General features: G+C 45.0%; 1 protein-coding gene across 5 annotated transcripts in view; it reads left to right on the top strand.

Moving 5' to 3' along the window:
- Nucleotides 1-24,549, top strand: part of RIPOR2 (RHO family interacting cell polarization regulator 2) — a 207,897-nt gene that overhangs the window by 114,018 nt on the left and 69,330 nt on the right. Inside the window, exon 1 of one of the 5 annotated variants that reach the window (XM_065913074.1) lies at nt 12,529-12,652. The exons of the other annotated variants lie outside the window; for them this stretch is intronic. The gene's annotated coding sequence lies outside the window, so the exon portion shown is untranslated. Of the gene's footprint in view, nt 1-12,528; nt 12,653-24,549 lie in introns of those variants that run through there. 5 annotated transcript variants of the gene reach the window in all.

Raw genomic sequence — 24,549 nt, forward strand, 5'->3', positions numbered from 1 at the left:
GTCCCTCTCCAAGTACCCAGTATAGTGGGCACTAGGAAATATCTGTTGAAATGTTAATGATAAAGCAGCATATACATAAGTGAGAATTATTCATAGATTTATCTCCAGCTTATGGAGATTGAGCTTTATCACCTGCATGGGCTATTCCATAAAACTAGGAGCTGGAAAATGCAATACAAATTGTGCACAAACACTTAAGGGAAATTAAAGGAAAGATGGGGGTGGGGGGAAGGGTGGGTCATCTGGACAGGCTTCTGGCAGGTGAATATTTGGAGAAGAGGGCTTCATATCTTTGGGAGCACTGTTATGAGATACAGAATGACTATGGAAATGCATCTGTGAATTCCCCTTCTTCACATGGCATGCCTGCATTTGGTGCTAGGTTCACCGTGTTAAGATGCGTGCATTTCTTGCCCTTTTGCTCCAAGACTGTATGTCCATGGCATCTCAGCTGAAAGAGACCTCTTTAGAGGTTTTTCTGCGTATTCTCCTAATAGGAGACAGGCAAGGGTCAATCCCATTGCTAAACTCCCTGCCTTTCTCCCCCTTCCCAAAGGAGATTATCAGTCTCTGTCAGTCACACATCCATTTAACAGTCAAGAACCAGCAATCAGCACATTCGTTTGTATTTTAACTCAAGCCCCACGAGCTGCATCTTCAATCACTTCTCTTTAATCCTAGAGGAAAATTGTTCTTCCTCCTGTAAGACAATCTTTTGTATTCTTGAAAACCATTAAAAGAACATATTCACGTGCCAGTAATTCACCAGACCCTGCAATAGCCAGTCAAATGTTTGTATTGCACCACCAGGCACTTGAGTTGACTAGTATATCTATGTCGACAAGAGGCCAAGTGTATTCTAAGTGCTGAAGAGACCCAAATGTCTGCAAATTAGGATCTGAAACGCAGGGACGCACGCCCCACAGCTGTTGAACTTGAATTACTCTTTGAATGTGGCACCCAGAGCTGAGAGGCACTTCTCAGAGAGGCCTGTGTGCATTCGTTCTTCTAAACCCTGCCGATGCCCGAAGCGTACATCCCCATTCGGACTTTACCGCCGTCTTGGGTACAGGGAGCAAACAAGAGCAGGTGTTCAGATTTATATTCCTCAAGCAGCCCCCCGAGGCTCATTGAGGACAGGTCAGTGAAGGAAGAGGCTGAAACGAAGCCTCCACCCCCCACCCCACCCCACCCCCGCCCCAGTTCCCGTGCCTGCCAGCAGACAGCTGTTCCAGCCGCTTCCTGCTGCCGCTCATGAAAGCATAACTGCGATTCAATGAAAAATAATTTAATAGAGGTTTGTTTGGAGCAGCCCCTTACTTTGGAGATTGGCTGAAACCAAGGCACTTGGATGTGTTGCCATCGCTGTGAAATTTTCACCTCCAGCAGCCTGAGCAAGAATGACCTATTTTGAACGTGACAGCCGATGACACTTCAGTGGCGTGAATAATTTAATAGGTGTGAGAGCTCTGTCAACGCTGTGATATTATAGCAACGCTGCCTGCCTGGCTAATTATGGAGGGTGACTGTGCCCCGGCCCGTTGTCACGGCTCCTATCCGAAGCTGCCAGGGACATGGATTGTGTGTGAGCAGAGAAGGAAAGAGGGGAAGTGGGGCCAGGCCTGGTCCCTGCTACCAAAGAAGGCTTTGTGGGTCGAGCAAGCCATGCCGCAGGAGTCAGATTTCCACTTTCCCATCTGCAAAGCGAAACTGTGCGGGGCCCACGGGGTTGGAGCTTGTATCCAGTATCTCGATCGATCAGGGAGGTGGAGGCTGGGAAAGGGTGATTTAGGAAGGAAAGAGGCACTGGATGCCGAAGCTAGGAGGGAGAGCTAATGGTTTCCAGGCCTCAGAGAGGAGACACCAGCCTTTTAAATATGCAGCTGGACTCTCAGCCCCAGGAGCAGGAATATGAACTGAGCGGCTGCAGAGAAGAGTGAACAGCTAGGAGGAATCTCAGTCGTGGCTTCAGAACCTTTCCCTTGTGTTCTAAGCCACCTTGATCCTCCCTTCAGCTCACTCGGGCTTTGCTTAAATGATAGCGACAGCCAGTTAACCTCAGAGACCTGTTTCCGATGTGAATTGGACTCCAGAATAATGTCCATGAAGATGGTGAAGATTAGCAAACAGTGAAAAGATTTTAAGTAAAATGGTTTCTAGGTCCGTAATTCCTCCTAAAATCACCTCCTGAAGTTAACGATCTCTATTTCATGCATTACAGAGGGACCAGCCTTTAGAAAGATTTGGCATTGCTGGGGGACAGTAAGAAGAAAAGAAATTGAACAGGATTATGTGTAACAACAGATCTTGCCTAAAATTGAAAGAGAAATGAAAAATATTAAAGGGGCTACATAAAAAATATTTTTAAAAATATGAATTACTGGCTAAAAGCATATTTAAAACTTTTTTTCAGTAGTCAATAGGCTATTATTAATGTGCATCACTTAAGGGAGTATTAGGAAATGGATGGCTGGCTCACATGAGAATAATTCCAAGGAGGTTTATTTACAAAGAGATGACTTACGGAGGTCTGAATCAGTAGAGTGTTGGGGAACCAGAGGGCAGAATGAAGCCAACACCACCTGGCTCCAAAGGATGGGAGAGGAAGAGGTTTCTAGAACCTGCAAGGAGAGAGAACTATATAGAAAGGCTGCCTGGGGTTGGGGGGGAGCAGTCATCTTTTGTGAAAGGGTACAGCCAGCCCAATGTGACCTCAAAGGGAGGAACCTCAGAATTAACATCCTCACCTCACTCCTTTCCCCTCTTCTAATCTCTTTTGGGGCTCCCCATTGACCAAACCCTACTGGACATCACTGGATGTTGATGTGGTCCCTCCATGGGGAGCGCCAGGGCGGACAGCAGGAGTGATAAAGGTGGAGAAAGAACAGGAAGGGGCTGTGTGAGACAATCTGCAAGCCCCAGGGGGCCCCAGGGGACACAATATAAATAAATCACCTTGGAGAACTGTACAGACAAATGTCTTCCTTTATGTTTCCCCTGATAATGGGAGAAAAAGGGAAAAGATTCATTATGAAGTGAAAGTCAATTTAAAACCTTAAGAAAAGCCTACATGCCAAGTACCTAGCACTGTGTGTATACGTGCGTAGTGATAGTTTCCAGTCACTTCTGCATTCATTCTGCATTATTTTATACTTCTTTTAATATCTTTGTGCAACAGTATTTGTTAAATTAAATTTATACTAATTACCTTCAGCCTTACTGGGTTCGGAGCTATAGGAGTTTGTAAAGTTAACGTTCTACCAAAATGTTTGTCAGTGTAGAACAGAGGTTCTCAAAGTATAGTCTGAGGAGCCCTCAGGTTTCCCAAGACTCTTTCAGGGGGTTCCCTAAGGTCCTTAACAATTTTTAAAAATACAAGAGAATTTTGGTTATGTTATATAAATAAATATTTGTTTTTTTAAGAATTGAAGTATAGTTGATATACAATATTATATGTTACAGGTGTACAATATAATGATTCATAATTTTTAAATGTTATGTTTCATTTATAGTTATTGAAAATATTTGCTATATTCCCCGTATTATATGCTTGTAGCATATTTTATACCTAACAGTTTATACCTTTTAACCATGTTTCCCTCTCCTCTTACCCTCCCCACTGGTAACCACTGGTTTGTTCTCTATGAGTCTGCTTCTTTTCCATTATATTCACTAGTTTGTTGTGTATTTTAGATTCCACATGTAAGCGATATGCAGTATTTGTCTTTCTCTGTCTGATGTTTTTCACTTAGCATAATGCCCTCCAAGTTTATATATACATATAAACTTGTGTGTATGTGTATATATATAAACTATTAAATGGCTGGTCTAGATTACATTATTGTGTAATAGGGCTTGAGATCAAAAAATTGGGAAGTGATTTTTATAAATTAATTATTGCAGAAAATGACCACTCCTTGTAATATAACAGTAATATATGAGAAATCCAATCTCAAGTTGCTGGACAGGAGGGGGTTGTTTGCTACATGTGGGACGTATTTTATTTCCTGTCAGCCTTGAACATTTTGCTGACTATCTTTTACCCATGCAACTTCCAGGTCACTTGGTGCAGAAGCTAGAAGTGGGGGTGAAGGCGGGGTTTAAGATTGGATCATTTGCCTGAATGCATAGGCCTGATTTCAGACCCCCTGAGGCATCCACTCCTGGGACATACTAAACTGCTGAGGGTGTTGGCCCAACTAGTTTCCCATTGTGCAAGCAGATATGTGTGACAATGGTAAGAAAACAGCAGCATGAGACGCCTGCTCCCTTGAGAACCTTATCATCAGAACCAGACGTGGGCAAAGGAGAATGGGGTTCTGCTCTCAGCAGTTCAGAGAGCAGCGAGCAAGACTCAGCTGTCATTTATTAGGTTGGAACGTACTTCTGTAGGTCCAGCTCTAATGTCAAAAAATACAGGCTTGTTAACGTACTTTTTCCAGGGGATAAGGTGGCAGAAGATAGCAGGGGCACTATGTGCTCTCGTTCCAAACATAGTTGATAGTTACTGATGATTCTCTACGCTCTTTAATATAGAAGTTACAATGCTGTAAGTGGTAGTAAGCATAGTTCCCGACATCAAGGAGTTTATAAACTGATGAGGAGATGTGTACCAAATATTTAGGCTGCAAGGAAGATGTGTGACAGGGTTGTATTCAGGGGACACACAAGGGACTTGCAGGAGGATACAGGCAGAGTTTGGAGGGCCAAGGAAGTCATCGGGAAAGGAGGCAGTATTTGAACCAGGCTTTCTAGCTCGGCAGGGTTTTTAGAGACAAACCTCAGAGGTAAAAGAAAACATGATGGGCAATTCTCAGCAGAAAGTTTACAGGCAGTGGAAATGGCCCAAGCAAAAAGATAGAAGTAGAAAATATCAAATATTATAGCCCAAGGAAGCTTGGTGATCAAGGGGTCCAAATCCTTCATTTGACAAGTAAGGCCCCCGAGATCACAAGAGTCGAGATTTGTCCTGAGCTTACAACTCATGTGTTTCAACTCAAAGTCTTTTTGTAACTCAGAACACTTTTTGTAAGGCTGTTTCCAGGACTCCGTCATGATAGGAAGAGCCAAGGCTTAGACTGGGTACTGCGGAGAGACGGGGATGCAGCTGAAAGGCTTCTGGAAACACACAGTGGTGCCACGAGGGCCGGGCACCTGTTGGGACCTTACCCAGACCCGAGCGTCCCAAAGAGCGTTCTCAGACAACTGTAGCAGAATCGTCAGCGTGCTCGTTCAAACGACTGAATTAAAAAATCAAAATCTGCATTTTAAACTCCATCCCAGAGTGATTCTTATGCACTCCATAAACTAGAAAAATAGAAATAAAGGAGGGGAGGAGGAAGGCGCGGGCGGGATGTATGAGGAGAGTAACACGGAAGCATATACATTACCATATGTAAAATAGATAGCCGATGGGAATTTGCTGTGTGGCTCAGGCAACTCAGACCAGGGCTCTGTAACAACCTAGAGGGGTGGGAGGGAGCGAAGTGGGTGGGAGCTTCAAGAGGGAGGGGACATAGGTATATCTGTGGCTGATTCATGTTGATTCATTATCCTTCCATTAAAAATAAATTTAATTATAAAAAAACAAATAAAGGAAATAGAGAAAGATTGGTTATAGCGACAAGTGAAACATTAGTAGATGTGAGCAAGGTGGAGGGTAAAGTAGGAGAGAGGAGTTTTAGCACCTTCCTTTCTCATGGTAGCATTCCCAGTCATGATTTGGCCATGCAGTTGGGTGACCGAATGCCTATGGAGGAAGGTCATAAGAGTAGAGAAGGAATTGCAGAATCAGGATATTAGATATGCTATCCACCTGGATAGTAAACATCATAGTTCTGAAGAAAGATTCGATCTTAGCTGGATCTGGCTACTTCTCTCCAGGACTAGTTAACTAGACAGAGAGTAAAAGCCCGAATACACGAGCATCGCAGGCAGAAGGAATACATAGAGAAATACAAATGGATAGAGGTCCCTAGGTAAAAGCAGATCTCTGGCACCTTGCAGTTAGAGCACTCACTTCACTTCATAATGGCAGTGGGTCTTCGGACATGTTCTGAACCCGGCATTAAATATCTGACGCTCTAAATCAGGAAACAATTGGCTGCACTTCAGATGCTCTTCTGCTTTCTTCTAATGAATTGTGCATTTACTAAGATTGATTGGTGGTGCAAAGAACAGTCAGCCTGGCTGGCATGGCCAATTCTGTCCCCTAAACAAAATCTGGCCTTAAAAATGCCCATGAGGGGAGAACAATGAAACTCAGTTTTCAGAAAAGACCCTTTTCAGTGCTGCTGAAGTTCAAACACCCTGTTTTATGGCACCAAAAATAATCACAGTTCCCATAGCACCCATGCTACTTCCTCTTTCGTAACACCCACCTCAGTTATTTACAGCTGTCCTTACAACCAGGCTCCTCAAGATGGGTTCCATGACTTTCCTGTTTATTTCTGTGGTTCCTGCCCTTAGCAGAGTGCCTGGCACTTGAGTTGAAATAATAGTTTATTGAAATAATAGCTATCATTTTTCGCTACTGCTGCTGCTGCTAAGTTGCTTCAGTCATGTCTGACTGTGTGACTCTCTGAACTAGCCCACCAGGCTCCTCTGTCCATGGAGTTTTCCAGGCAAGAATACTGGAGTGGGTTGCCATTTCCTTCTCCAGGGGATCTTCCCGCCCCAAGGATCGAATCCATGGCTCTTGTGTCTCCTACATTGGCAAGCAGATTCTTTACCACTAGCACTCCCTGGGAAGCCCTCATTTGTCCCTGCTGCTAAGTCATTTCAGTTGTGTCCGACTCTTTGCGACCCCATGGACTACAGCCCACCAAGCTCCTCTGTCCATGTGATTCTCCAGGCAAGAATACTGGAGTGGGCTGCCATTTCCTTCTCCATCATTTGTCCCTTGGGCTGTTAAATTAAAATTGATACATGGATGGGGACTAGGGGTGGGCTACGGGATTTGTGTTAAACTGTTGACTGCTTTGGGAAAAGTCATTTCTTTCCATTGGTGTGAAAGTACAACCAAGTCTCACACTAAAGGAGATTTCTATAATATCCCCACCACAGATGCCTAACAAGCTCTGGGCTTCACTGTTTTCCTGGATGAGGTTCCCAGGGCTACACTAGTGTATCTCTGAATGCTTCAAGTGGTCAAGTTTTCAAGACAGAATTAGAGAGCCCTCACCAGAAATTAAATCAGCCAGAACTTTGATCTTGGGCTTCCAGCCTCCAGAACAGTGAGAAAACACATTTCTGTTGTCTAAGCCCACCCAGTATATGGTATTTGTTATGACAGTCCTAGCAGACTAATATAGTGGGGAAACAGAAATCTACTTCTCTTCAGGGTGGGTGTTAGAACCTGTTCTTCTCCCTAGATTTTTCCTAGGTAGTCTATTATAATCTAATCTGATTTGTAATAGACTACTAATGCTAGTGATGCTAATCTGTAGTAGGTCTTATTTCTCCCAAGACTTTCCCTGCATAACAGTACTTCTTTCCAGGCTTCTTTCTCTAGAATGAGGTAAATGGAGAAATGTTTAGAACCACTAGACTCTACATAATTAACCATAAAACAAAGTGGCGGTTGCCCAGCATCTCAGGAGATGTTAAGATCTAAGATGCTATGAAAGTTCTGAAGTGAGAATGTAGAGAAAGAGGTAAGAGATCTGGGGGAAACAGATACAGACTACAGTACTGAAACTGGATCTTAATGAATAGTTGTGGCTGTTAGGAAATGGGCTATGGGCATGGAGATCAGCTGGGGGTGGGGCTGACGAAGGAAGTAAAAAGATCAAGGTAAGAGTCCAGGTGTGCTCCAGAAAGGCAGAGTTATTCGTCTTTCATTCACTAATTAGTTTTTAAGCTCCTGCTCTGTGCTGGGGATACCATGATATATAAGACAGAAACAGTCTCTGCCCTTATGATCTCACACTGCATGCACCACCTGAGAAGCCCTATGATTTCACAGTTCGATGAAAAAGAGACCAAGGACAACTAAAAAGGTAAAGAGAATCATTTCAGTTTACAACTGGTGCTGTAAAAGACACAGTGCATTAAAAAAGAAGAATTGAGGGGAAGAATATACTTAAAGATGTGGGTGATCAGGGAAGACCTCTCTGAGGAGTGATTTGGCACATTTAGGGAACTGAAAGAAGGCCCCTGTGACCTTAGTGACCTGAGCTTAGTAAGAGAGAGGCTGGAGACGTAAGTAAGGCTGAAAAGGATTGGCTCACCAGGATTTGTAAGCATTGTCATGGATTTTGGATTTTATTTTATAATAAGTGAGGAATGAAGGCAGCATTTTAAGCAGGATAGCGACTACAACATAATTTTTATTTTTAAAGATTACTCTTTCTGTATTAGTTATCTATTGCTACATAACAAATTGTCACAAATTCAGCAGTTTAAAACACCACATGCTTATTATTTCACAGTTTCTGTGAGTCAGGAGTTCGAGGTTAGCTTCAGGCTGCAATCACTGTGTTTTCTAGGGTTAGGGTCTCATCTGAAGGCTTGACTGAGGAGAGATCCACTTTTGAGCTAATATGATGGCAAGATTCCATTTCTGTGAGCTACTGAACTGAGGACCTAGGTTCCTTGTCATATGAGAGCCTCCAACATGGCAGCTTGCCTTATCAAAGCCCGAAAGGGACAGATTCAACTAGCAAGATAGATATCAAAATCTTTTATCATCTGATCATGGAAGTGATATCTCAGCCCATTTGCCATATTCTATTAGTTAGAAGTAAGTCACTAGGTTCACATTCATGGGGAAGGGATTACATGAGGGTGTGAATACTAAGGGGGTGGGAATCAGTAAGGACCATCTTAAAGTTGTCCCACCACAGTGAAGAATGGATCCTAGGGAGGGGCAAAGTGGAGTTGAGATAAAGTGATACAGGCTAGAGATGAAGGGTCTCAGAGAATGATGGTGGTAGTAGAGCTAGAGAGAGGTAACCAAGAATGAGAACTGTCAGAGACAGAGCAACAGGTTTTGTTGGTGAATTGAGTGTGAGAAGCAAGAAAAAAGAGGCATCAGTAATGACTTCCTCATTTCTGGCCCTCTAGCAATGGGTTGGATATTGGTGCCATTTATTCTATTTTTAACTAAGATGGTTAAGAATAGGGGAGGATCAGTTTTGGTTTATGAGGAAGAGAATCAAGAATTGGCCAGCAAGAAATTAACAAGAATTTATGGGTGCTCAGATAGCGGACCTTAGAGGAGAGTTCTGAGTTGGAAATGTAAATCTGGGAATCTTTTTTTTTTTTTTAATATTGATTACTTTGGGTTGTGTCGGGTCTTAGTTGTGACTCACTGGTTCTTCGTTGGGGCATGCAGGATCTTTCATCACACCACGTGAGCTCAGTAGTTGCAGCGCGGGAAAACTGGGAATCTTTAGCACAAGAACATGACTTAAAGCTCTGAATGAATAGATGAGACCCCCACTGCAGGGCCTTGAATACCCATCTAAGATGTTTATGTGTATTTAGACCTCCATTTAGGCCTCTGTAAAGTGCCTCAACCTACCTTTAGAATCACTTTTCGCTTGTCCTAATTCTAATTATCTTTTAAGAAGGATATCCAGGTTCCATCCTCTCCCCCCTGCTGGTTTTGCTTACTCTGGTGGGAGGAGGGAAGAGTTTATCTTCTGATTTAATCCTACCTGTCCTTGTGGTCTGTTTCACCATTGTCTTAAACAATGTCATTCAGTTCCCACACTTAATTGGGTTATCACCATTTAGGTTGTAAACTATTTGAGTGGGGCATGAGGAGAGCATTCTTTCTCCCGCGCTCCCCCCACCCCCCCCCCCGTCCTTTTCTCAGATCTCCACAAATACTTATTTTATGAATGAATGTTTCAATAGCAGTTTTATTTATGGCCATTGTAGTAACTCTCAAGAGGCCAAGAAATGCTGTAGGAATTGTGGAGCTGTTTGGACCTTTGTGACTCTCAAATTTATTGAGGCTGGAAAGGACTGGGGGGGTCACCAAATAGGTGAAAGAGAAAGGAGGTAGAATAAGGAAATATCTGCAAAACTGGGCTCAGCTGTCAAGTATCAACAAGGATACAACAGGGATGAAGCCAGGTCCAGGCTGAAGGGAACAAGGATATATGACAGACAGGATGGCAGGGCCACCATCATCCAAGTTCGCAAGTGTCAAAATCCAGCTTTTGCACAAGTATCTAAAGTTTATTCAATTGTGTCACCTTGGACAAGTCACAGTAACTCCCTTGAATCTTGGTTTTCCCATCCATGAAATGGGAGCATTAATACCTACTACAGACTTATCAGTCAGTTCAGTCGCTCAGTCATGTCTGACTTTGTAACCCCATGGACTGCAGCACACCAGGCCTCCCTGTCCATCACCAACTCCCAGAGCTTGCTCAAACTCATGTCCATCAAGTCGGTGATGCCATCCAACCGTCTCATCTTCTGTCGTCCCCTTCTCCTCCCGCCTTCAATCTTTCCCAGCATCAGGGTCTTTTCCAAGAAGTTCTTCGAATCAAGTGGCCAAAGTATTGGAGTTTCAGCTTCAACATCAGTCCTTCCAGTGAATATTCAGGACTTATTTCTTTGAGGATTGACTGGTTTGATCTCCTTGCAATCCAAGGGAATCTCAAGAGTCTTCTCCAACACCACAGTTCAAAAGCATCAGTTCTTCAGTGCTCAGCTATCTTTATTGTCCAACTCTCACATCCATACATGACTACTGGAAAAACCATAACTTTGACTAGGCGGACCTTTGTCAGCAAAGTAATGTCTCTGCTTTTTAATATGCAAACTTATAGTCAGGAACAAATGATACAGTGCTTGTAAAGTATCTGCTTCAGTGAAAGTCGCTCAATCATGTCTGACTCTTTGTGACCCCATGGACTTTACAGTCCATGGAATTCTCCAGGTCAGAATACAGGAGTGGGTAGCCGTTCCCTTCTCCAGGGGATCTTCCTAACCCAGGGACTGAACCCAATCCTACATTGCAAATGGATTCTTTACCAGCTGAGCCACCAGGGAAGCCCATCTGCTCCAGAGTCTAGGGTATAAGAAGGAAAGCAATGAACGGTAGCTTTCAGCATCCTAAGGATTATGTCAAGTCAAGCTAACTCACTAGGGACACATGTTGGCCAGAATACCAATTATTGAGCACATACGAGGAATAACTTGCCAGGAAGACTGGAATGTTCGTATCATGTGGTCAACACATTTTCTCTCCTGAAGGAAAGTCTCTTTGGGAAAAATGAGTGCTGTTAGGAACTATTTAGTCAGTTGGAAGAAGGACAGAGGGAGGTGGGTGTGTGGAAAAATCCAGCTGTCTTGAAGCGTGCAGCCTGTCAAGGCACTCACTGCTCAGGCTCTCCTCCATAGTCCAAGGCAGTGACCTGGTGACCAGAGCTTGCTCTTGGGTGCCCTTTCTAGGCTTCAAGTACACCCTGCTCCTCCTGTTGAATCCTTAGGTCAGCTATGATGTAGCCAGTTAGACTATGGTTTGTCTCAGAATCCAGGTGTGATGATGCAGTCTTGTTATCACCACTGGGTAAGGACACTGTGTCCTCAGATGTTCTCTTTTGGTCCACATCTAAACTCATTGAGTCTCACCCAAGTTGGGAATAGGGATGCACCATTCTATTTAACATACTCTAGGTACACAGTTCATTCAGGATGATGACTTTACAGATAAGGAAACTGAGACTTCATAAGAGATTCCCTATTTAAGAAGAGGCAGATACCTTGTCTCTGGGTCCTTGTACACTCCCAGGATTGGACAGTTTCCATTCCAAAGACTATTTCCATGGAATGTCTTTGCCTGTCAGCTCCACACTTTCCTAAAGAAAACAGATTATGTATAGTTCTAATCTGCCAAAACAAAACAAGACAATTCTGTCTCTCCCCATTGTTATGAGATCTCGCTGCTCAAACAAGCTCTAGCCGAGAGCCCACACAAAGCAAACGTCAAGGGGGCTTTCCAACACGACACTTGCCAGGGGCAACCAACTTCACACACACAGACACACACATGCACACACACACTCACGCACGCACACGTCACCGATGTCGCCCCAGCGCATTGTTTCGATGCACAGCCTCTCTTCGAATTCCAAAAGGTTAGCTGAAAGAGCCTTTGCTGGCTCGGCTGTTCCAAAGCCCTCGGTCCCCTGCGCGAATTCCAGGGATAACTCCAAAGCGGTGACGCCGGCCCGTGCCAAGGACCTCGGCGTGGCGGCGATCAGCTGGCCGCCGACAGCAAAGCGCAGCCTTTGGAGCTGGGCTGGAGTAACTGTCAAGCAGCTGGCTCCCCCGCCCCGCCCCGGCGACGCCGCGGGCCCCGCGCCCGCCCCGCCCCCGCGCTCCCCGCCCCCCGCCCCCCGCGCGGCCGCCGCCGCGCCCGCCCCGCGCGCAGCCGGCCCCGCAACTTCAGCCCGCGCCGCCGCTGGCTGCCGCGAGCTGAGGCGGGAGGTCGGCCGCCGGCGCCGGGGCCTGGACGCGGGACCCGAGCGCGTCCCGCGACCCTTTGTCCCTTTCCCCGAGTGAGCGCGCTCAGGCTGTCTGCAGAGCCGAGGTGCGGGCGGCCCCGGGCATTGCATTGGCACGGAGGCTGTTATTCTAAGCCGGAGACCTCAAGTGTCCCCCTGTCATGACAAGGAGCCTTCTTTAGGTATGTGCACCTTTTTATTTGTTCTTTTTTTGCTGCTGATCTTACTGACAGTCCGGGTGAGGTCTCTGTGGCGAGGGTGTCGTCGGCTTGAATGAGTATCGCCTGTTAAGGAGCCCCTGGGACGGGGGCGTCCTTGGTTTCCTCCGCCTGGGAGCGTTCGGGTCTCTGATGCCCACAGGATAGAGACGCTAAGTTGCTGGGCAGTAAGGGGGCACAAGCACTTTTGAAGGCAGAACGGAGGGATGCCCAGGAACGTGGAAGGACCGGCCCAGAAGGTGGTGAGGGGCCCGCGGCCGTGCCCGGGGACTGGAGCGTTGTTTCTGGGGCGAGGACGTGCCTGGCTGGACATTAGGAGTCCGGGGAGGGGGCTTGGTGCGAGCGCTTCGGGATGCAGGTCCTAAGATACTGGTTGCGGCCGAGCGACTTCCGGCACTGTCAGCGCCCACGGGGAGTCCAGCTCGCATCTGGGATTACAGCCTCTGGGATGCTAACTTGCCCCCAGGCTGCCCGGATTCAGTTTGGCTACGGACCAGCGTCATCCCTCCGAGTCTGGATTCCAAACCGGCCGTGTGAGCTGGGGGAATGAGAACTGGGCGGGGAGCAAGAAGGGGAAATGTGTGGCACTGATGCCAACCAGCGTCTAGAAAAACGAAGGGGTATGGGGTATCGATGCACCTGAGGACGGAGCACCGGCGCAAGTTTCTGTGGCTTGGGGGATGGTCTAGGAAAAAGAAGCATCTGCACCTCTGTTACCACGAGACCGTAACCTCCTGTCCCACTCCCCCAGGATGGTGGGAGCGCATAGGGAGCCTCAGTCTAGGAGAAGGTAGCTGCTGTTGGCAATGAGACGAGCGGAAGCCATCCAGATGTTAAGGTGGGAGAAGCGCTGGGCCGGTCGCTCGTGCGAAGTGACAGCTCCCTCGGGAGCAAGAGAGCAAGTGGAAAAGCGAGATAACCGGGCGGACTTCTGTTGGGGGAGGGGCGGGGTGGTGCAGAGGGGATGTTGGCAGCGTCGAGGGTCCTTATCCTGAAGATACCAACGTGTTGCTCGAGTGAGTGACAGAGAGGAAACGTCTAAGCTTGGGGGCCGGGGGAAACAACCATGATTGTCTTGGAAACCAGTCTGGATCTGTCTTTTCTCCTCCCTCCTCACTTGCTCTCCACTCACTGCCAAGTTCTAGGACTGTGACCAATCGTCCCCGACTCCTAAAGAGACTGTACTTGTGCTCTGTATGAGACTGGGCATCTCCTCTGAGCCTTTGCCCCTTTGTTATCTGACACGTGATCACTTCTTCCTTTTTGTTTCCTATCACATCTACCTGGCTCCGAGTATGTTCCTCTAGTCCTAGCCACCCCCAGTTTAGTATATTCATGCTCATTTACTTCCCCTCTTCCTCTTGCTTCTACAGCCCTTTCAGAACAGCCTCTGATTTTTCCCTCTCACCCCCACTGCCTGCCTCCTTTGTGTTTCCATCAGACTGTTGTAGCTTCTGTTCCAAGCAGGGGATGTCAGCTGTGAACTCTTCAAGAATGAACATCATCAGGCTACTCTCCAGTGGTTAATTAGGAAGCAGCCAGTGGCTAACCTGCTGCTAACAAATTGCAGGGGTGTGTCTACTCAGGGGAAGAGCCACTAGAGGAAAGGGTCTCCCTGCTCTTCCCCACCCCTCCTAGCCCAGCCCTCACGGTCAGTGTCTTGTGCCCAGCTCCCCCTGCTGTAGAGATGCTGCCAAATCCTGGCTGTTCCCCAGGAAGCTGATGCATTTGTCTGTCCAAAAATCTGCTGCATCCAAACATCTGAAAACCTGAAGAGTGGAGATCTGTTTAAATAAAAACGTACTGCATATGTTGCTTTTCTGAAAGGCCCCCAGTGGGTGCCACTTCTCTCTTCCTCTGCCAGTCCAGTGTGAGATTTTGGTTTTGACTATTTTATCTTCAGTATAAATATAAAGAAATCCCAAGCTAGAGTGAGGAAAAACTAAAAGCCTGCACTGGGGACTTGACTTGCCTAGAATTCTGTGTACTCGAACACAAATGCCGGCAGTGCCTCTCTTCTTTCTGTTGACTGCAAAGTCAATTTATTTCCAGCAGAAAAGGGACACATAGATCCCTCTTCAAGGGTGACCTGGAGAAACCAAGGGGCCTGGGAAGGAGATATTTATGTCTCTGGGTGTCACTTCAAAATTCTACTCTTTAGTATTGAAGTCCGTTGACTTGGGGCCCTCCTGATGACAGTCGGGTGTCCTACCCTAAGCCTGAGGTTGCTGAGTGGATACATCCCTAGTGTGGTAAACCCCCACAGCCCAGCTGTGATACCAACCACGTGCCCAGCTGTGACTATACCGAGTCCCTGCTCTGCTGGATTTTGGGTTGATTCATGTATTATTGACTCACCCCTCGGCGTCAGGAGACTAAAGCACAGCCAGAGGCTGTTCTGTAGGGTGAACGGCGCAGCCTGCACTTTTCATATTAAATGGCAGAGTTGGGTGAACAGCCGTCCCTGGGGTTGAAGTGTTTGCAAATCAGTGTTTTCCTTTATTGCTCATTGTGTTCAGCGAGTTGGGGAAAAAGATAAAAGGCTGTCTTGTTTCTCTTCTGAAAAGAAGTCAGAGGTCTAAACTCAGTTTCTTCCTTTTCTTGGGAGGAAGTGGTGGTAGAAGTGAAAGTATTGTTTTGTTTATACAGTGGGTTCTCCTCCGGGCAGTGGCAGATATTTGACCTTCCACGTGGACCTCCTCCGCCCTGGTGGCCATGGCCTGGGCCTCGTGCTTCTGAACGGCTCCTTTACCAAGGTTATTTTCATCTGCCAAGCCCAACTCCACCGACTTGGAGGAGATAGACAGCTTGTGTTAGTGGCCATTCAACCAGAAAAGAATACTAGCTGAAAAGAGACAATGAAGCAAGGGAATTGGGGGTGGGGGTGGGGAGAGGAGGTACAGATAGGCCAGCAGCACATAATTGGTTCCCCAAAGGCAAACCTAGACACGGGGTGGCTCCGTGAAGCCGTTGTCATGTAAACACCCCATAGTGTGATTATTAGAAAGATCTGTTCAGAAAAGGAGAGCGATTATGACTATGCGCCTTTTCCTCTGGAGGGAACCCTCTTTGGCTTCATTCCCCTCCACTTTCGAAATCATATCCTTATAGACGGTTTCTCCGCACATTTTCCCCCTGAAAATGAAAACCTCCCCCATTGTGCACATGGAGGCCTTCCAGCCAAATCCACGAGACAAAAGCACTGAATGCACAGATCTTGAATGAATTAATACCGAAACACCCACACGTCCTCCTCCCTCTTCCTATCTCCTCTCTGAAGCCACCAAGTTCCTCACTGGGGGAATGGCCAAGGTTTGTTGTTATTGTTGGGGGGTGGTGGGTTGTGGGGGTTTTTTTGGTTACAGTGTACTTATCCCACTTTAGTTGGAAATATTCCCTCAAAATAATAGATGTTTTTCTCGAATGTGGCCAGTTACCTAGAAAAGATCATTTTACACATGGCCCGATGCTGGGTGCCCTCCCTGGACACCACCAAGAAAAGAAACCACTGCGATTTATTTTCTTGTGCCCATCGTTTACATGACACTGATGAGCACTGCGTGGAGGAGATGAATGTTTTCACACGTCCATCACACTAATTAAAAAAGAAAATTAGATTTCTTTTCAACAGTGAGAGCAAATGAGGTGCAATGTTTCTGTGTTTCATAAGCTCAAAATGAGCTCTCCGCCAGATGGAGGATGGCAGTGTCTTAGACAAAGGGAATGTTTTTCACACCATTTAGCATTCAAATATAGTAAAGTGATAAACATATATAATAAGTATAATAAAGTGATGAATAATCATTTGTATTTCTGAGACGGATTGTAAGTCCAAGTCCTAAATTACAGTGTTCTGTAATTTAAGGGAGCACTGGGATCTGGCCAGAATTAAATTTTTCATTCAATATAAAAGTGTAAGATACTGATTATACCTTCTAGGAAGTGCACAGTCTGGTAGAGAAGGAGGAGGAACCCAGCTGTGTTGGACAGAGTGCTGGCCGCATGTCTTGGTTTGCCCTCCTGACATCTATTGTCTCAGCATAAGCAATAAATATTAATAGCACCCCTTTTACTCAGAAGGATTCTGGTTTGGTCACCCTAGAAAAGGGGCTAAGGGAGGTCAGAGGAAGGCGAGGAAGGCTGTGACTGGAGTAGTCAGTGAGGATTTCATCCATGTGCCTTTGGTAAGATTATAGATAAATGGAAGGGAGAAGAGAAGACTCTCCAGATAAGAAGACTAGGAAGATTGTGAGTGCTCTGAGGGCACAGAGGGCCTGTTTTGTTCACTCCTAGATCCTCAGGGCTTACGTGCTGCCTCAAAAGTCATAGGCATCCAGTGTGAACTCACTGCCTGTGACCTAGATTTAAGATCAAGATGAAGGTAGATCAGGACAGCAAAGCAGTGTGCCTGGCAAAGGTCAGATGGGCACAATTATGAAATAAGGCTATTAATAACGGCAATGGTATTAGAACCAGGCTGGTGATGACCATCCCGAAAAACAACCTATGTACAGAACAATGCCTTAGAACTCTTTCTTGTGTAAGTCACTTGTCTTTGGGGTTGAATGCTGTGGCTTTCACCTCTAGCACTGGAAGTGATCTCTTTCTCCTCAAGCAGATTGTTCAGGAAGGAACTGAAGGAACAATGACTCCATTCTCTTCAAGCTTGTCCCCTTCTGTCCTTGTCTTCTAGGAGGACTTTTGGAAGAGAGGCAAGGGCGGGGTTGGGGGGAAGGTACCTTACAAATAACAAAAGCAACACAGATGAACACAAAGAGCACATGGTTTTTCCTTCCCCTAGCAGGGGGAATAAATCCAGAGTGACAGTTTCCTGGACCAAGTGTAAATTCCCAAGAGATTATTCCTGGGACAGCATTTACTTTCCCTACTTTTTGCTGTGTAAGAAGGCCTGGAGAGACTTGGTCTTGGCCTTAACTGTGACAGTCCACCTTCTAATTAATGTCCCCCCTGCTGAGATACAGAGGTTCAAGGTCAATTACCCCAAATAAATATTCCAGGATAACTACCAGTAACCCTTGAATGGCAATGCCGTACTTTTCTCTTATAAAGTTATTTAGCAGCATTTTAGCCACTTTGAAATGAACCATATCTTCCAAAATTATAATACAGTTTAGTTGTCTTGGTGATGGTTCACCATCAGAAATACGTGGAGCTTAGACAAGAGAAAAATAGACATACACAGGGATATAGCACTGAGAATGTGGATCGGGCTTCTGTTGCAGACAACAGAATCCACTCAGCAGAAAGAAGGTAAAATAAAATGACTTACAAAATTGTTGGGTCAGGAAGGCCAGGGATACACACTGTATGTCGAGCTTTCTGGAACAACTTTGAAAGTCGTGTTGTAATGGAGTCACTGCCTGGTCAATCGTGAAGACACTACCTGATGATTTAGGAAGCTGCTCTCTCCAGAAGAAAGCCGTCACTGCCACGGTCAGGAAACAGCCAGCCAGGAAGCCACCACAGAAAAACCAGGTAGTCCATGAAGGTGATTGCCAGTGGTGACAACAGAAGAGGTGGAAGTACAGCATAGTAGGCAAAATAATGTGCCGCCCCCCTCAAAGATATCCATGGCCTAATCCCTCCAAACCTGTAAATGAAGATGTTACCTTCCATGACAGAAGGACCTTTGGAAAGATCTAAAGTCAAGCTCCTTGGGATTATCCTGGATGCTCCACCTGGGCCCAGACTAATCTCATCAGCCCTTAAAAGCAGAGAACCTTTCCCAGCTGTGGTCATGTGACTGTGGAAGAAGGCCCAGAGAGATGCAGCATTGCTGACTTTGAAAGTGGAGCAAGAAGCACCAAGAGAAGAAATGTAGGTGGCTTCTAGAAGCTAGAAAAGCCAGGGAACTGGGTTCTTCCCTAGGGTCTTAAGAAGGGAACACACCTGCACTGACACCTTGATTTTAGCCCGGTGAGAGCCATTTCAAACCTCTGGCCTTCTGAACTGTAAGATAATAATTGTGTGTCACCTTACGCCACTGAATTTATAGTAATTCATTACAGTGGCCATAGGAAGCTTAATACCACAGCCTCCCCTTCAAATCTTGTGGCAAGCACACTGGTGGAGGCCACCTGCATCATGTGCAGAATCTGAGCTACAGGGGATTCTGGGAAATGTAGTTTTCCACTTCCAGGCTTCATTACTGAAAGTCACCAAGATGGGGCTTAGAATGGCATCCAGTGCCAATCACAGATAGCCTTTGCAGCTGCCACGAGAAGGCATGGGGAGCCTGGAGAGCTACAGTGTATATGCACTGCACCCTGAGGGACGGAGGCATGTGGACATGGCAGGACAGAATTGGATGCCTGAGATATTTAGGAAATTTAACAAGTGTTATTAAGTCATTAAGGCACAAGGAGGAGAGGAGGAGAAGGCCTCAGAATAGTTGCCCGTTTTACTAAATTAGAAGTGACTAACTGATCTGTTAGCTATTGTTGGCAGGGTGGTATTAAGGAGAGATTATACATAAGTATCAGTATCAGGGATAATTATTGACATATAGATAGTCTATATGGCAAACTGTGTTTTCCAAAGATGGCCTCAACAGCATCTCCCACCCTATAAGGCCCTTTCTACATAGTGACTTTGATACTCTTGCCATTGAGAAATGAGGTTTTTGTTCCCTTCCCTCAAAATCATGGCTCTCTTGACTCATAGAGAATTGACTTCCAAGGCTAGTTCACAAAAGATAACTCAGCTTCTCACTAGCTCTTGAAGCTATCAGCCACCATGTAAGCTATCTGACGATCCTGAGGCTGCCATGCTGTGAGGAAGCCCAAACTAACCGACCTCAGGGAAAGGCCTGGGAAGAAAGAGAGACACCTGGCCAGCCCCCAGCTTCTCTGGTCCCTACTACTCCATGTCCAGCCACTGTCTGACTGCAGCAGAGCCCTTCCCAGCTCCTGACTCACTGTTGTTGTTTTAGTCCATACTATCTGATGCAGAAATAAGGTCAATTAAAACCACAATTTTTTGTTATTCCTATCACATTTCACATTTCTTCACTGTGAGGTAAATAGCATGACAGTTGTCAGTAGTAGAATAACCAGATCTAAAGCCCACCTTTCCTCCTATTGAATATTGACCAGAGAAACCCATTCTTAAAATAGGTATTGGAAGCAAACAGTTTGAGGTTGCTTTGTTGGGGGAGGAGTTAGGGAAAGGGGAATTGGTAGCCTTGAGACAGAATTTCACACTGGCTAATTCAACAGGTGAATAAGCAAGACTCCCAGTAATTTCTTTTGAAAGTAGAGTTGTCTCAGTGTGGCCAGTAGAAGTACCGCAAGTCTTTACTTTAGAGAGTGTTGTCAAATGAGAGACCCACTTAGGAGATGGAGAAAAAGAGATGAAACATAGCCGGACAAACCCACGATCAAGTACAGCTAGCCACCCTGGCAAGCCCTTCCTCGCCTGCAGGCTGACAGCTCTTACCACTTCTTTTTTCCACATGCCTCCTTCCTTGATACCTAAAGTATACTTCTGAGGTTCAAGGTGTCCCCTGGAAATAGTACATAATATTAATAATGCATTAGTCTAAATAGCACCTTCTATTACTGTGGGTTTTTGCAGTTTTCAACAACTTCCAGCACACCCATTGTCCTATTAAACCAGAGAACCCCATGATGTAGGCAGGACTAACATTAATGTCCCTGGTTTCACCAATTAGGAAACAAAACAAAAGGATTAACTGGCTTGTGCAAAATCACGGTGCTAGTATATCTAAGAGGTTGGGTTAGTGCCTAGGCTTTCTCACTCTCCTTCGGGGTCTGCCACTCCAGAATATCCATTCCGTTCACCTCTGTAGCAAAATCAGTGTTAAGCTGGAGAGAGGGATGGATAATTTGTTCTGCCTGCCCACACCTTCAGGCACCAAAATATGGCCTGCTTGAAGCCTAATTCATTGAGAGCCTGAAGCACAACTGTTTTCTCTTCTTACCTGACTAATGCTCTCAGTTTGATGCCGTATTTTGCAAGTGGAAACCTGTCCCGATAATGACACAAGAAAGGTCAGGAACTGCTCCCTTTGCAGGCTCCCATGACATCCCTGAGAAAGGTTGCCCTTTGAATTCTGTCAAATAGTCTTCGGGCTAAAACAGGACGGAAATGACATGTGCTGTTACTTTTTAAAGGGTTATTTATTATTATTATTTTTTTAGATCCTCAAAGTGTGTTTCTTCACATTAAGGTATTTTCCAGATGTAATTTGTTTTGGCTCTGAATGTTGCAAAATGGCTGTTTCGCCACTAATGGAAGAAAACAGCCAGAGCCAGAAAAGGCTGAGGGGCTGCGTTAGCTCAGGGAGCTTTCATGTATGTGAATATACAGTGATCAAGCTAGAGGTACTGAAACAGTATTGAGAGAACGTGTAGTCTTAGTTTAAGGAATGAGTATCTCTCCTTTACAGTCCAGCTAGGGGGAAATAGATGCAGGTAGACCATGCACGTGGGGCCTCCCTGGTGGCTCAGTGGTAAAGACTCTACCCGCAATGCAGGAGATGCAGGAGGTGTAGGTTCGATCCCTGGGTCAGGAAGATCCCCTGGGGTAGGAAATAGCAACTCACTTCAGTGTTCTTGCCTGGAAAATTCCATAGACAGAGGAGTCTGGTGGGCTAGTCCCTGAACAACAGAGCACACTGCACACAGATCTTGCTTGTAGATTCTCTTTTCTCTTTGAGTAAATTATGCAATCCTGAATGTAGACACAGGGGAGTCTGAAGTCTTTGTAATTTAAAAAATAACAAACCCAATTTCTGAATTATAGATGTGTTCACTTGTATCTCATATTGGATGTTGACATAAAGCCCCTCTTCCATAGCAAAGCGTTGAATCTAAATTAAAATGTTTTATGTAATATTAATAATAATAGCTATCATTTAATAGCATTTCCAATATGCCAGGCACATGCATTCAATCCCTGAATTCTCACAATGACCCCAATGTAAAATTTTATCATCTGTATTATAGATGAGAGAACTGACATTCAGCAAAATTAGTAAAGGCAGAGTTCAGTTTTAAATCCGGGTAGCCTGGTATCAAGTCTGGATTGTAGCTGTGGATGTAAATATACAAAAACCCCAAATTCAGAGTTCCCATGATGGCCAGTTAGTAGCCTGTTCCATAAGCCTGAGTTCCTCCACAGAACTTAGCTGGCTTGTGGTTCCCAGATCACTTGGCTTAGTTTCTTGGTAGTCAGATGGTCCACGTGGTTTTCAGGTTGAGATTCTTAGTTGATACCAAGGCATTAATGAGACACCTCAGGATTCTGCTGTAATCACCGAAAAGTTTTTTCACATTATCCAGCCAAAAGATTCATCAGTCCAGCTAAGTAGGCATTGTGCCTGCACTGAGAGGTACCTGATCACGAGGAAACAGACACTTTTCTACTGGGTAAACGATCCGTTCTGACAAATGACAGTGTCAGTGGTAAGCGTTCCCCCTCCCCGTTACCAGCATTGTCCCTTACAATGCCTCAGAGATCTGAAAATCCCACAAAGGGGAGGGTAATGGAGAAAAAGCAATTTTGTTGTTCTATCACTAAGTCATGTCCAAATCTTTGTGACCCCATGGACTGTAGCCTGCCAAGCTCCTTTGTCCATGGAATTTTCCTGGCAAGAATACTGGAGTGGGTTGTCATTTCCTTTTTCAGGGGATCTTCCTGACCCAGGGATTGAACCCCCATCTCCTGTTTGGCAGGTGGATTCTTTACCCCTGAGCCACCTGGGAAGCCCAACTTGAGAGAAAAAAGGAGTCATTCTTTCTCTTTTAGAAGGACCATTGTCTAATCCATACCCACATGTAAAGTGTCTCTTGATCAATTTTGTCTTAATTACTGAATGTAGGAAAACAAGATCATTGTTAATTCATGCAGTTTAAATTTATGCATAGGAGGATTATGCAGGGTAATTACCTGCAGTTGAAGAAAATGGATGGTGTCAGATTTGGTTAATCCATGCATGTTTCACCCTTCTATCCCTCTGTTCTCAGAGAAGACTTAAAACTGGTAACTAGTGTGTGATGTGAAAAATTGCATTGGTTTGTTAAACAGAAGTATTTTTTGCCTTTGATTTGCATCACAAATAGAGTTCTCAGATTTGGACTGACAACATTTGAATATAATTTTCAGAACAAAAGCTTTGATTCACTGTCTTAACTCCTGTGTAATCTTTTCCAGAAGTGCCCATTTTTTAAATCAATGCAAGAGAAATTGTCTTCATGGGCCCTATGTTAGCCTGAGTAAAATTTCCTTCGTGGGAATAATTCAGTGGGAATGATGATTATTTTGTTTATCAAGATTTAGAGGGGATTTATAATAATGATTGCTAGTTTCCACATTGTCCAGAACCTCTGAGATCTACTGTCTTCCAAAAACTAAAACTGAAACAAGCAGCTGGAACAAATTATGGGGCAGTGAGTGGACAGAGACGGAAATATGCTCATGACTTTTGCCAAGCCATAGGTTAAAGCAAGCAAGAGCTGTTAAAGCCTCTTTGAATTCATCTATGGTAATTGGGAGAAAAATAAGATTTGGTTTTTGTTGATGTTGTTCAGTCATTAAGTCACGTTGGACTCTTTGTGACCCCATGGATTGCAGCATGCCAGGCTCCCCTGTCCTCCACTATCTCCCAGAGTTTTCTCAAATTCATGTCCATTGAGTCAGTGATGCTGTCTAACCATCTGACCCTCTGCCGCCCCCTTCACTTTTTGCCTTCAACATTTCCCAGCATCAGGGTCTCTTCCAATGAATCGGTTCTTCACATCAGGTGGCCAGAGTACTGGAGTAGAGTACTGGAGTTTCAGCTTCAGCATCAGTCCTTCCAGTGAATAGTCAGGATTGATTTCCTTTAGGATTGACTAGTTTGATCTCCTTGCAGTCCAAGGGACTCTCAAGAGTCTTCTCCAGCACCACAATTTGAAAGCATCAGTTCTTCAGTGCTCAGCCTTTTTTATGGTCCAGCTCTCACATCCAAATGTGATTGCTGGAAAAATCATAGCTTTGACTAGATTTGGTTAACATTTATTTTAAAAAAAATTATTCTTCATAACTTTTCAAAAATTTGAGACAGGTTATAATATCATACAATTAAAAAGAGAATAAGTATTAAAAGGAGGAACTCAGAAAAATCAATATTCTAACTTTAAAGAATGAATGTTTATGCTATGATTGAGCAGCAAGTTTTGCTCTGAACCTCCCTGTAGCCAAACCAAAACAAGTATATACTAGGTTATCACTAAAGTTACTATTATCAAGAAGATAGACATGAAGCAATTCCTCGAAGGGCAGATTACCCCAGCAACGAATTGTAAAAGAAATGTCTTATGTGGGAGCTTAGACGAGGTGAAATTGAGCTTGTTAACCAGAACACTGCAGTGAGGTTCAGAAGTCAGCACTGCACGTTGACCTTCGCTCTTATTCTCTTATCCCTCCATCACATTCTCCTAAAGATCCAAAAGGAACAATCAAAGTAAACTCCATGAAGAGAAAAAGAAATATGCATTTTTGGCCTTCAGTTGCTCTGTTTGGGGGGACAAGAAAGATTCAACTTTTCTAAGGTCAAGTTACATGCCGTGATCAGATTTTTGTCTTCAGACAAGGTTAACAGAAGATTGAGGATGACTGCTCCCTTCCCCACACGCCCTCACAGGGGAGCCCAACTGAGACAATTGAGTTGCAACTTCACGATAATCTTATTACAGCACCAGATTTCAGCACTTGAGATCTTGGGTTTTAGCAAGACCAACTCGATTAGCAAAATGAAGCAGGGCATGAAAACATGAAACTTTCATTGTTTAGGTGAGGCCATATGTCTTTTTATCCTTGACCTTGATTATAATGAT

This window comes from Muntiacus reevesi, chromosome 20 (genome assembly GCF_963930625.1).
Source record: "Muntiacus reevesi chromosome 20, mMunRee1.1, whole genome shotgun sequence".
Classification (NCBI taxonomy): Eukaryota; Metazoa; Chordata; class Mammalia; order Artiodactyla; family Cervidae; genus Muntiacus; species Muntiacus reevesi.